The sequence below is a fragment of the Homalodisca vitripennis genome, chromosome X (assembly GCF_021130785.1).
Source record: "Homalodisca vitripennis isolate AUS2020 chromosome X, UT_GWSS_2.1, whole genome shotgun sequence".
Taxonomy (NCBI): domain Eukaryota; kingdom Metazoa; phylum Arthropoda; class Insecta; order Hemiptera; family Cicadellidae; genus Homalodisca; species Homalodisca vitripennis.
The window spans coordinates 110,579,971-110,591,866 of NC_060215.1; the positions used below are offsets into that span (position 1 = coordinate 110,579,971).

At 31.8% G+C, this 11,896-nt stretch overlaps 1 long non-coding RNA gene across 1 annotated transcript; it reads left to right on the forward strand.

Moving 5' to 3' along the window:
- The first annotated feature begins 3,441 nt into the window (after positions 1-3,441).
- Positions 3,442-11,281, forward strand: LOC124368567. Its single transcript, XR_006922965.1, has 3 exons — positions 3,442-3,534; positions 8,842-9,024; positions 11,125-11,281. It is a non-coding gene; the product is annotated as an uncharacterized LOC124368567 (long non-coding RNA).
- Positions 11,282-11,896: the final 615 nt, after the last annotated feature.

Consider the following 11,896-nt stretch of genomic DNA (forward strand, 5'->3'; position numbering starts at 1 on the left):
TTAATTACTTATATTGATAAATACAAAGCAATTCCTAATTATGGTATGACAATTTTATACAGCCTACCATAAAAATGGAAAAAAGCAGTGCTATTAAGGTATGTCCTGAAACATTCAGTTGTCACTCCATCTACCTATGAGTGTGTTTTAATTATGCCGTAATATATCTTTAATATATTTTAAACAAATTAAGTCACAAATTTCAAATTTGGGATGATTACTGGTGTATGTAGTGTAAATGAAAAAATATAATTATCATCAAAATTACAATATTCAACACTGTGGTCACTAAGAGTTTTAGCGCACACTTCATGAAATATGATAGCATAAAGTAAAGTTTAGAAAAACTACATGTTTCCTGTGGTAAAATGTATCATATAATCCACTTGTTGTACAGGTGAGAAACAGGTTTTTCTCATTACTGGAAAAATGAAATTTTCTTGCTATAATCGATAACCAAGTGAAGGATGAAATAACACCCTGAGTCTGGGCTTTGTTGGCTAATTTTACAAACGTTTTGTTTTAAATTTATTTATAGAACACATCTTTAAATTTATTTTTACACATCTTTCTTGTTTAAACATATTAGTGTAAATTATAATTTTGTTCACTGTAAAGTGTGTATTTTAAATGTATGAAATATAAGATATTATTTGGTTAAATATAAAATTATTAATAGGGAAAAATTGTAATTTTAGTTTTCTGAAACATAAAGTTCAAAAGTAATTACTTAAGCAAAATATAAATAATTTTTACTCCAATCGTTGTTAATGTAAAATTTAAACGCTATAATATTTTTTTCGCTCTAAACGTTTGCGGCAAATTATTAGCTATCAGTAATCTACGATACATATAAAAAGGTACTTTTTCACGTGGTTTGAATGTGAACATGAAAAAGTTTCTAAATTGTTGTGAAGATCAGTAATAAATGTTGATTTATAAAAAGGCTTACTCCAATAGTAATCGGATTGCTCTACGGCAGTAAAGTTTCCCGAAGTGGTAGTTCTCATCAGCAATTTGGATGGTTCTTTTGAGCGTTGCGTTATCCTTACATTCGAGGAACGTACCTCCGAGTCAAGTACTATGGTTACAAATGTTACGCTCTTAAATCTACTACAATGGTATTAGCTCTTCACTAAGTGATTTATCCTAACTTAAAGTAACTGTCATTGCTTGAATGTTTTCTATGCCTCAGGGTTTTTATTTTCACGATAAACATATTATCAAATACTGACAATTTAGTAGAAATAAGTTATATCTTTCATCGTGGAATGACAAAATAATCTATTGAGTATCCGCAGCAGATTATTGACAATTATATAAATTTTCAAGCAATTCTCCTGACAAAACCAAACGGAGAAGGATGGGAGAGGAGCCAGAACCCACTGCGATACACGATCAATCGTTGAGAATTAGAGTTAACATGTGAAATTAAACAATTGACATAAGATGAATAACGACTGTATTTGTGTAGGCCATGCTTGTGTATGTGCCTGCAACACTAACACTATCAACTGTTAACTGTTCGTATCAACATGAATATTTAGTCTCGCTTAGCGTCTGGAACCACAGACTTGACCTAAAATTTGGAGTCTGAAGAGATCCAAAAAAGCTTACAGCGACGAAGAAGCTCAAAACGAACTATGCATCATTTTTTTCATCAGTGACTCCTGGTCTACTATATCAAGTGCAATCTTAGTAAAGAGATGTATTCAATGTCTCTGATTGTGCACGTAATGAGATAATTAGAACACTTCTTCACATAGATTGTATTGGATTTGTTACTCTACGTGTAACTGATGTGGATACGATGCGAAGAGTTTGTGGAGCTCTTCAGATGTACATGATTCCAGATTCCAGGAGTCACGTCTGTAACAGCATCAGATGCCAGTCTCTGCACTAAGAAGAAGGTGAGCTAGAGCTAAAGTCAAAACTCAAATTGAATCAAACCTTCCTCCATAGATGGCTGGGTACATTATGTCCGTAACTGTTGTGTTGACGAGAACGCTGTACTGTTTTTTTTATAATTTGCGGTCGCACGAGCTCAAGGTCAGGTCTTATTTGAAATATTCGCTCGGATGAAACATAATTACAATTAATTCTATGAAATTTACATGTATCCGATCAAAAGCTAGATCAGGAGAGTGTTTTAAATTGACATTGATTATGTCCGAAAGCTCTTAGTAACCGGATGTAATGAAATGAATCTGAGTTTCACTCGTATAAGCACAACGTTTAAGTTGATATGATCCACAAATTCAAAGTTTCTAAAACAAAGTAACACTTTTTAATCAACCAAATGATAAAGGGGTTTGAGTTTCGTCTCTGAATAACTAATATAGATTTTGGATAACAAACTAAAAACCGCTTAGGTTTAGGCTAAAGGAATTATCGGGAGGTGTTTTCGTTGGAAAGGCGGTATTAGTTTTTTTTAACATATATTTTACAAAACACAAGGGAAAATAAAATAATATGATCCTATTAGGATTATTGGTTATGAAATGGGTATTTTGGTTTTGTACTGTGGTCACTCTGTCCCTTCTAATACTTTTTATTACGCATTATAAGTAGGTAAATACACAATTCAACACTAATGAACGCTCACGTGATCTGAGTTTAAATTCAGGTACTATCTCGAGAGATGGTTGTCTTCTTCCGTCAGAAGTGCGGGATGGCGCCGAACGTTCCACTCACTGAAGTCCGCACAGATGGCCAGGGGCTTTTCCGATCGATACTTTTCTGACGTGAGATCACGTTGGACTATCTGGTTCATGATCTGAGATCAGGAAAATAACGATCAGAAATGGCCATAAGTGTGGGCTACAGTGGACGGCGCGGCGCCATCCCGTACTTCTGGCGATTAAAGAAACAATTCCCTGGATATAGTAACCAAATTGATGCTCAGATCACGTGAGCACTTGAAAGGTTAAGTTTAACTGTGTCACTAGTAGTAACATATTTATAATAACCTACCCCAAACCTACTTATACCGCGTAGTAACAAGTAGTAAATAGAGAAAGAATGACCTCCGTATAATACCAAGATACCTAATATAATTTTATTAGGGTTATTGATTATAATATAGTACATATTTCCCACAATAACTCGCTACAAATAAGTTAATTCATGCCATATACTCGTGTATCATGTTATCCGCGAAGTATAGAAAAATGTCTAAGCCACTTCAGACACGGGCATGACAATACGAGCTTTGGTTACCCAATTTTGGCTGCAGATGTGTGAATACAATATTACAAATAAAACAATTCCATCTTTTTAGCGGGCAACAGTGCTATATTCATCCGCGCCATGGCGTAGGCATTACGTAGAATGTGCAGCAATGACGTCATGATGAGTCGACCAATGAGATCGAGCCGGTCTGTAGGCCCCCTCCCTAGCACTCCTTGTCCCCTTCTCCTGGACTCCTGCTCCGCGCTCTACGCTCCTCTCTCATTTCACATTTCGCTTACATTCGCTTACAAGTTTAGTGTCATTCCGTGCAGTCGTCTGATCTTGGAATATCACCATTATCAGGTAAACATAAATCTTAGTGATTCTCAACTGTTACTCTACATGAATCAAACATTTATAGCCATAAAGATCAAAATTATTTTGTTCTGTTTAAAAAATATGCGAATTAATTAAATGTTAACGAAACCGAGATTTGTTACGCAAAGATTTAAAAAACATTATATCTCTAGTTTTACTCCCTTTAAGTTTGTATAATTTGTTAAAAGAAACAAGAAATTGAAACTTCCATAAGCGAACTATGATGTTGTCCAGTCATGAGTCTGAGTATAGAAAACCCAATATGATAATTGTTGAAGTTGAATTCGATTATGTTAAAATTTAATTTCCCTCATATTTATAGTCGCATAAAAGTCACTGCAGTTCTCCTATGTAGGTCTCATGTCCAGTTAGATTCCTTGCCAAAAATAAATGGATATTACTTTAAACGTAAGGTGACTGTAGTACCTTTCACGCACTGCGTGTGGATAGAACACTGTAATTCATAACATATAATACATGAAAAAACAATTTCATCTCTTTTCGTATTTTTTAACCATAAATGGATGTTGTCACTTATCAAAGAAAAAATTTTTGGATTTTTATGCTGCTATGTACACGACGAAAATTAATTAATTCCAAATTATTGTATTAGTAACAAATTTGTCTCCGTGGATTGCGTTTTAATTGCCACTTTTAAAAACTTACTTCAATATTGAAACACAATTTATATTATTTTGTTGCCATTTATATGTAAATATCGATAAGTGACAATTGTGTATAATGTACAATGACAGTTTTAATAATTATAATTAGTGTTTGAAGTATAAATAATGAGTGTGATAGCGATAAGTGACAGGAAGTGCTATATATGATAGTACTGTAAGAAACTAAGAGAATTGGCGATCCTTACAGATCCTAAATATTAATATTTTTTCAATAGGGATTATCCTCATAAGAGTGACATAAGTAATAGTAGAGGACTTAGTAATATGTAGTCATATGTAATACTTGGTGGTCAGCAGGTTTGTTGGTACGAGTATATCGTCTCGATTTCATAATTGATCAATCACTTACAGTTATAATGATTTCTGATTACTTTAAAATTGTTCTAGTAAAAGTTATGTAAGAGTATTATTTACTAGCTTTTGGAGATTAGGAAGAAACGTGAATCCTCTGAAGACATTTGCTTGGAAGAATGCTTTTGTTTACCATCACGATTTCTTCTTCCTCAGACATTTACAGACAAACGATATTTATAAAAATAGCTACATGTTATGGGCAATTACTATAATAATCTCCTGTGTGTTAATTTGTGGTTAACAAGATTTTATTTGAAGTCGTGATTTCTCTTTAATGGGCAAAATGTTTGGACGAACATATGTAATAAGTGAAATTAGGACATCAGTATAAAATCATCCTATTTATGCATTGCTAAAAACAATAGGTTATACGACCGTTTGCCTATTATAGATGCTTTTCATTAGCACGCTTTATGTGATTGTTGTACAAATGTATAGGAAGCAGACCAGGTTACAAAGATTTACTGGACTCATTTTATAACAATTTCGGGTTTTTATGTAAATCTAAAATGGTCGTCATTTTCATACTGAATATTGTATCGAGTTGATTAGGTTTCAAACTAGCCTGTGTCTTTGAATAAGCTTAAACTAAAATGTTACTTATTGGAATAATTTGAAAATTTATATCCAATAGAAAATGAAAATTTAAAATATAATACTACAATAACTTCTTTATATTTCAATAAATTGAAATACCATACTTTGTTCATGTTGTCATACTATTCTACCTTTTAACTTTACTCTGTTAGGAATGAACTGACAGAAATTAGTTTAGAATAAGGGTGATAAAATAAACCTAGAACATTACTAGTAAATTATGTACTTATTAAAAAGAAAAGAAAATCCTTCACTTGACTATTTCTTCAAATTTGTAAAATAGCTCTAAAATATAACCGATTTCACAACACAGGGCATAACGGTACCTCGCCACCTATTCCTCATACCATGAGGTTGTCAAGACTGCTCACATATGTTGGGTGAGAGTGAAAGTTTATGTAAAAATTAAAATTCATGTAAGACCCAAAGTTAAGAGTACAATGGATACGCAAGGTTGTAATAAATTGTTGTACCTAATGTTCCAGAAAGGTGGCATAGCTAAATTTTTATGGGGTAAGTGTTAAATCTAACTGTTTTATATTTCTGCTCTAAACTATAAAAACGATAGTATCGATTACTCCACATAGGCTACATTATCCATTCTCAGGCTTTAGGATAATATAACTAACAATTCACACTAGGAGTTTTAGTAACTGGAGATTGTCCAAGTCAGGATAATGTGATGGGAGGGAGAGCATGTTCCCCATCTCCCGTTCTAATTATTATCCATTCTCAGACATTAGGATAATATAAATGAATGAATGAATAACGTTTATTCCAGCAATTTATTATGTATATATATATATATATATATATATATATATATATATATATATATACATAATATATGTAGCACATTCACAGAATATATACAGAATGGTAGCACATTCACCCGGCAAGTGAGAGATCCGGGTTCGACTCCCGGCGGAGCAAGTACTTTTTGTGATTCAATGTTTATTGAAATTATATATATATATATATATATATATATATATATATATATATATATATACAATATTTCTTAGATGAAATAACTATTATTTTATATATACAGCAGCTTATATATAGAAGAAATGTAAAATAAGTATAAGTAATAAGTATAAGTAAAAACGAATAGAATAAAAAATATAACAATACTGGAAATTCTACATGGGCAATGTGCCTGTGCGTAGGCCTAGTTGCATCTAGCCGCTAACATAAAATTTAAATAATACGCTGGATATGTTAGTAATAGAATAAGGTAAAAGAAGATAAAGGGATGTATGTCTATTGCTTCATGAATTTTACTGTAAGTGATTGTTTTTTTTTCAAGCGGTGGAAAGTAAATGAAATAAAAATGGTATGTGTGGCTAAAACTAAATGATCCATTTATGACGGAGTGAAATGAGAGAGAGAGTGAGTGAGTGAGTGAGTGTGTGTGTGTGTGTGTGTGTGTGTGTGTGTGTGTGTGGTGTGTGTGTGTGTGTGTGTGTGTGTGTGTGTGTGTGTGCGTGCGTGCGTGTTCGGTTAGTAATAGTAACAACGTCACGGTCAAGGGTTAGGTCCCCGTACCCGGCAGTGATAATGATCTCCGCCTCTGATACGCCTAATAGCAATAGCCACTCATTGATACGATTTTTTTAAACTGACAAGGATTGTGCGTGAAAAAATCTAGAAACATTTCTGAATAGTATATTTGATATGTAATACGAATTAGTTGTGGAGAAAGATCTATAAAGTTGTAAAGTGGCTATTCCTGTGTCACGGGCATATCGGGTGTTATATGACTTGTGAATTTCTGTAAAAATAGAGTGAAAGTGTGAGAAGATGTGAACTATGAGAGATTTTATAAATAACTGACGAACTGTAAGGATTGATAATTCTTTAAATATAGTGTCAGTAGGGTAATGGCGTTTTTTATGAACGGCAAGTTTTAGCAACTGTTCTGGCATAAAAACAGTCTGTTTAGAGTTGTTTTACTAGCTCCCCCCCAAGCGATATTTCCAAATGAAAGCATAGACTGAATGTAATCGTAGTACGCCAGCTTTATCTCACTTACATTAAGAACATCGCTCAGCTGTCTGAAAGCAAAATTCAACCGACGTAATTTTTTTACTAAGTAATCTATATGATATGACCATGTCATCCTATGATCAAAAATAACTCCAAGATATTTGTAAGCTATTGTTTATCTATGCTTTCATATCTGCATAAATCATTCAGATAATTTCCACAGCAATGAATTGTCAAATTTTTCAAATAGGGCGAAGAGATATTGGCAAGAATTTGTTTTTTTTTATATGTTAAGCGTTAATACGTTTTGATCAAACCATTTTCTTACCGTCATGAGATCACTCTGAGCTTTCCATTGCACTTCTAACCAGTTATTACCGTTTACAAAAATTAAAGTCTCATCTGCAAATAAAAAAGGTTTACCGTTGAAATTTATTTTCGAAACGATATTGATATAAATTAAGAATAAAATTGGCCCGAGAGTACTTCCTTGAACAACTCCATTGTCCACTCACAATGGATCACTAGCCACCCCGCAGACAGAAACATATTGAAATCTATTACTAAGGTAGCTTGAGAACCACGCAAGGGTGCTTCCACGAACTCCAATAGCTTCTAATTTGTTAATTAATTAAAAATATGACTAACAAGTCACACTAGGAGAGTTAATCACTGGAGATTGGCCATAACACTGCTATAGGATGAGAAAGAGAGCATGTTCCCCATCTCCTGTTTTAATTATTATTCATTCTCAAGCATTAGGATAATATGTTAGTGTTTTGGCACCATTATTTCACCACTTTCCATATGAGTCACCAGTATTCCTATAATTCATAGACTTACTGAGTCCAATTAGGGTGTATACATGACTGAGTTTGGGGGCTCAAATCCATCCATTCATATGTTATAGATAAAGTGGATTGACCTTGTCCTTTATTAACATTTTCAGCCCCTGTAGTCTCTACTAATCTGCACCAATTATACTTGTCCTAATCCGCCATAATCACGTGGGTCCGGCAGTGTTTTAATATTACAGAATGTATTACAGATAGAAGACGTTTGGGGCCAAAGCGTCGAAAAAATATCGATATAACTACCCAGGAACTGTACTAAATAAGACAGCTTCTTATAGCATTATATTTAGTTATTACATATTAAGTAAAATGCATGAATTTATGTCCATATCTACTATTACGCCATCGATAATGGGAAATAATAAATATATTTACTCTTCTTGAATATATGAGTAGCAATTGCCTTTGGAGATACCTGAGAATCCGGCTGTAACTGTAATTAAAATTGAGAAAAATGTACACATGCTAAGTATGTAGCCTAAGTCAAACAAGAAATAATAATACCAGATTTCAATTCGCCTCTAATGTTCTCCTGTAGCTTTCTGTATTTGTAAACGTGTTCGTGACATATAAGAGAGTTCTAATCAAATAAATAAATGTACAAGTGTAAATAAGACTACACAGGGATATTAGGATATTAAGGCACCATGTCACAACGTAGAACACGAAATAAATGTATTATATTTTCAATTTCCTTAGCTGTATTCATATTAAATACTCTTCAATTTCATACCTGTAGTTTAGTTGTAAATAAATAATGTACCCTTTTATTTAGCTGAACTTATGTTGAAACTACATTCATATTTCAGATATGTACTTATCGTATGTCATACTTGTTGTCACTTGGATGTTGTGGTATGCTGTGAAGAAGTTTCTGAAGGAGAATGACGCTGCAGACGACTTTGATGCAGAGGAAACTATGTTAGATCGGGAACTGTATGACAATGAGATAAATGAAAGTTTGGAAAGATTTTGGGAAGAATAATCTGCAAGTAAGAAAACTTGTTAAGACAATATATTTTCTTCTACTTTATTTAGTTATTATTAGTAAATTTTGCATAAATCTTATGTACAAAATACAAACATCTTCGGGATTTAAAAGTAAAAAGGTTTAAATGACTGATTTTTCCTCAGGAGAGTTAGTTTGAATATTTAGAAGTAGTATTTGAAGGAAATATGTTAGGTTTACGTGATAGTTATCATTATAAATCTGATCATTGACCAATTATTACGAAAAATTGTTTTTATTTGATGTTTGGTTTTCCCGTGACAGTACAATGACATTATAAACTTTGGAAGATTGTTATTATTGAATACTTTAAAGCTGCAATACCATGTACTGTTATTTATTATTCTTTTCTAACTTCTTTCTATTTATTTGACATTGGTTAAAGAAAATGCATTTTATAGCAGCAATGTACATATATAAATTTTGCAGCAAACTAAAGTATTATACCATCTGTATGGATGCCAAGGTACATATACAAGGTACATTGTAAGTAGAATATTCACAAGAAAACAATGTTACCTTGATATGGCTATTAATATTGTGTTACCTTATTATTTATTTATTATTAAAAATTTATTCAGGGCATAATCCGTTTACGGAAGAATTTATACTAGGATTTATGACAATGCTTAATTTAAAAATTAACAAAAATTTATACCTAATCACATATTGGTCTTTTGGTGGTTTAATCAATTACATCATAAGCCAGTATTGGAATAAACGTAGTATTCATTTATTAACTACGTGTACAGCATACCAACATCGAAATAAATAAACTGTTCAAAATTCATTGATTAGACAACTGCATCTCTTAAAAATTCGTCAAGATTTAATATTTGTAGCAGTTTATATTTCATACCCTGCAGTGTAAATAAAGGATATCAGTAGAAAGGTAAGAAACTTTCAGATAATAAAATCTTAGTAATATAAAAAATAATAGTTCACATAAACCACTTCCAGTAATGAATACAACTTGATTGGCATAAACCTCTGATTTGAACCACTTCACTTTAACTTCCACACCTTTACTATGAATTGTCGTGATATATGTGCTAATGATTGATTTCAACAAAGTAGCAAATGGGTGATACTGATACTGAATCTTTTGAAAATGGTTAATAATTGTTACAATAATGTATTCTTGGAAAATAGTGTAGAAACGTAGTTTTAAACTTTAAGCATTTAAATTGCTGTCAATAAGATCAATCCGTTATAATTTAATCACGTAAGCCATTCTTGAAATTTAGCTTATTAACAACGAAACTGACAAAGTAACTGTTAAAAGAAACGTTTTGTTTATTACAACTTTTTTTTATTTTAACCCAACTACTACATCCAGAATTCTATGCACGCATTAAAAGGACATGCTGTATATATCTCGACTCATGCTATGCAGCAAAATGGAGGTTTTGACAAATGCTTTATTTAGACAGTTAAGCTACAAATTAAGCTAATTTAAATTTCAAATAAATTTTAATGGTTATTACCCTTAAAAAGAGTTTTAAAGATTAAATACACTGATAATTATGGAATTAAGAACTAATTATGTCTTTTGTCATTTTAAACTACTGTCTATTTTCTGACTCTTCTTTCAATAAACTAGTCTATGGGTATATTACTAATTAAGATCACAAGTTGAGTATTGAACTCAAATTAGTATTGAATTATTTGTATGTATACGTCACACAACCACCGAAATAAATATTGAGTTTAAAACATAGTAACCACTGTGCAATCATCAGAACCTAAATATATGGATATATATTTATATATGTACAATACAATATATATATATATATATATATATATATATATATATATATATATATATATTGCATTATGTTATTTAAAAAACTATTAACTTGAATGTGTGTGTGTGTGTGTGTGTGTGTGTGTGTGTGTGTGTGTGTGTGTGTGTGTGTGTGTGTGTGTGTGTGTGTGTGTGTGTGTGTGTGTGTGTGTGTGTGTGTGTGTGTGAAAGTAACTATAGTTCATAAACACACATTGAACTTTCAGGTGTGTATTTTCAGTTTTTCTGAATTTTCTAGAACTGGATGTGATATCATTTTGCACTCTGTTTCAGGACATGGAGGTTGCTGAGGATCAATCGCAATCATTTCATATTATGTTTTGTTGTGTTGTATTACTTTAGAAGTTTTTTCCTGTCACTATGTTTAAATAATTCAAAGCCCATGTAATATTATTAATTTTATTTTTGTTCTTTATAATAAATTAATGTTCCCTTGATTCAAAGTTCTTTTTTTCTTTTCTGCACCATAAATATAACTACATATGTTGGTTTCCAACCATAGATATTAAAATTACTGGAGTACAAATACATAAGCATACGTATTGCCTTTTATAAAAGTAAGGAAATTAAACCTTGCCGTAGTGTATTTACTAGCAGATCTTATTATTCACTCTAATAAAATATTTGTTTAGATGATTTGAGTATTTCATAATGATTTAAAACTAATCTGATTCTCTTATCTTTAAAGAGAATCTTGTTAACAAAGTGTGGAGTTTCTCACAAATGTATATCTGTAGATAATTACTTCAAAGAACATAAAAGTCCAACCCAAGACACAAGTATCAGGTGATAAAATCCGTAATTAGATAAATTCAAATTCTCACAAATACTTATATACTTATACACAGCAACAACAGAATGCGCACTTACAAAATTTAGAGGTTCATGTAAATCTTTTTCTATTCTTTACTGTACGTGGTTGATGTGAACTGTAATTATCTTTATTATTATCTAGAATTTATTATTTGCTACTGATTTTGTTTTGTTGTAGAAAGTGAAGCCTAATAAAAAAGAGTAATAAACAGATATTGTGGAAATACAAATA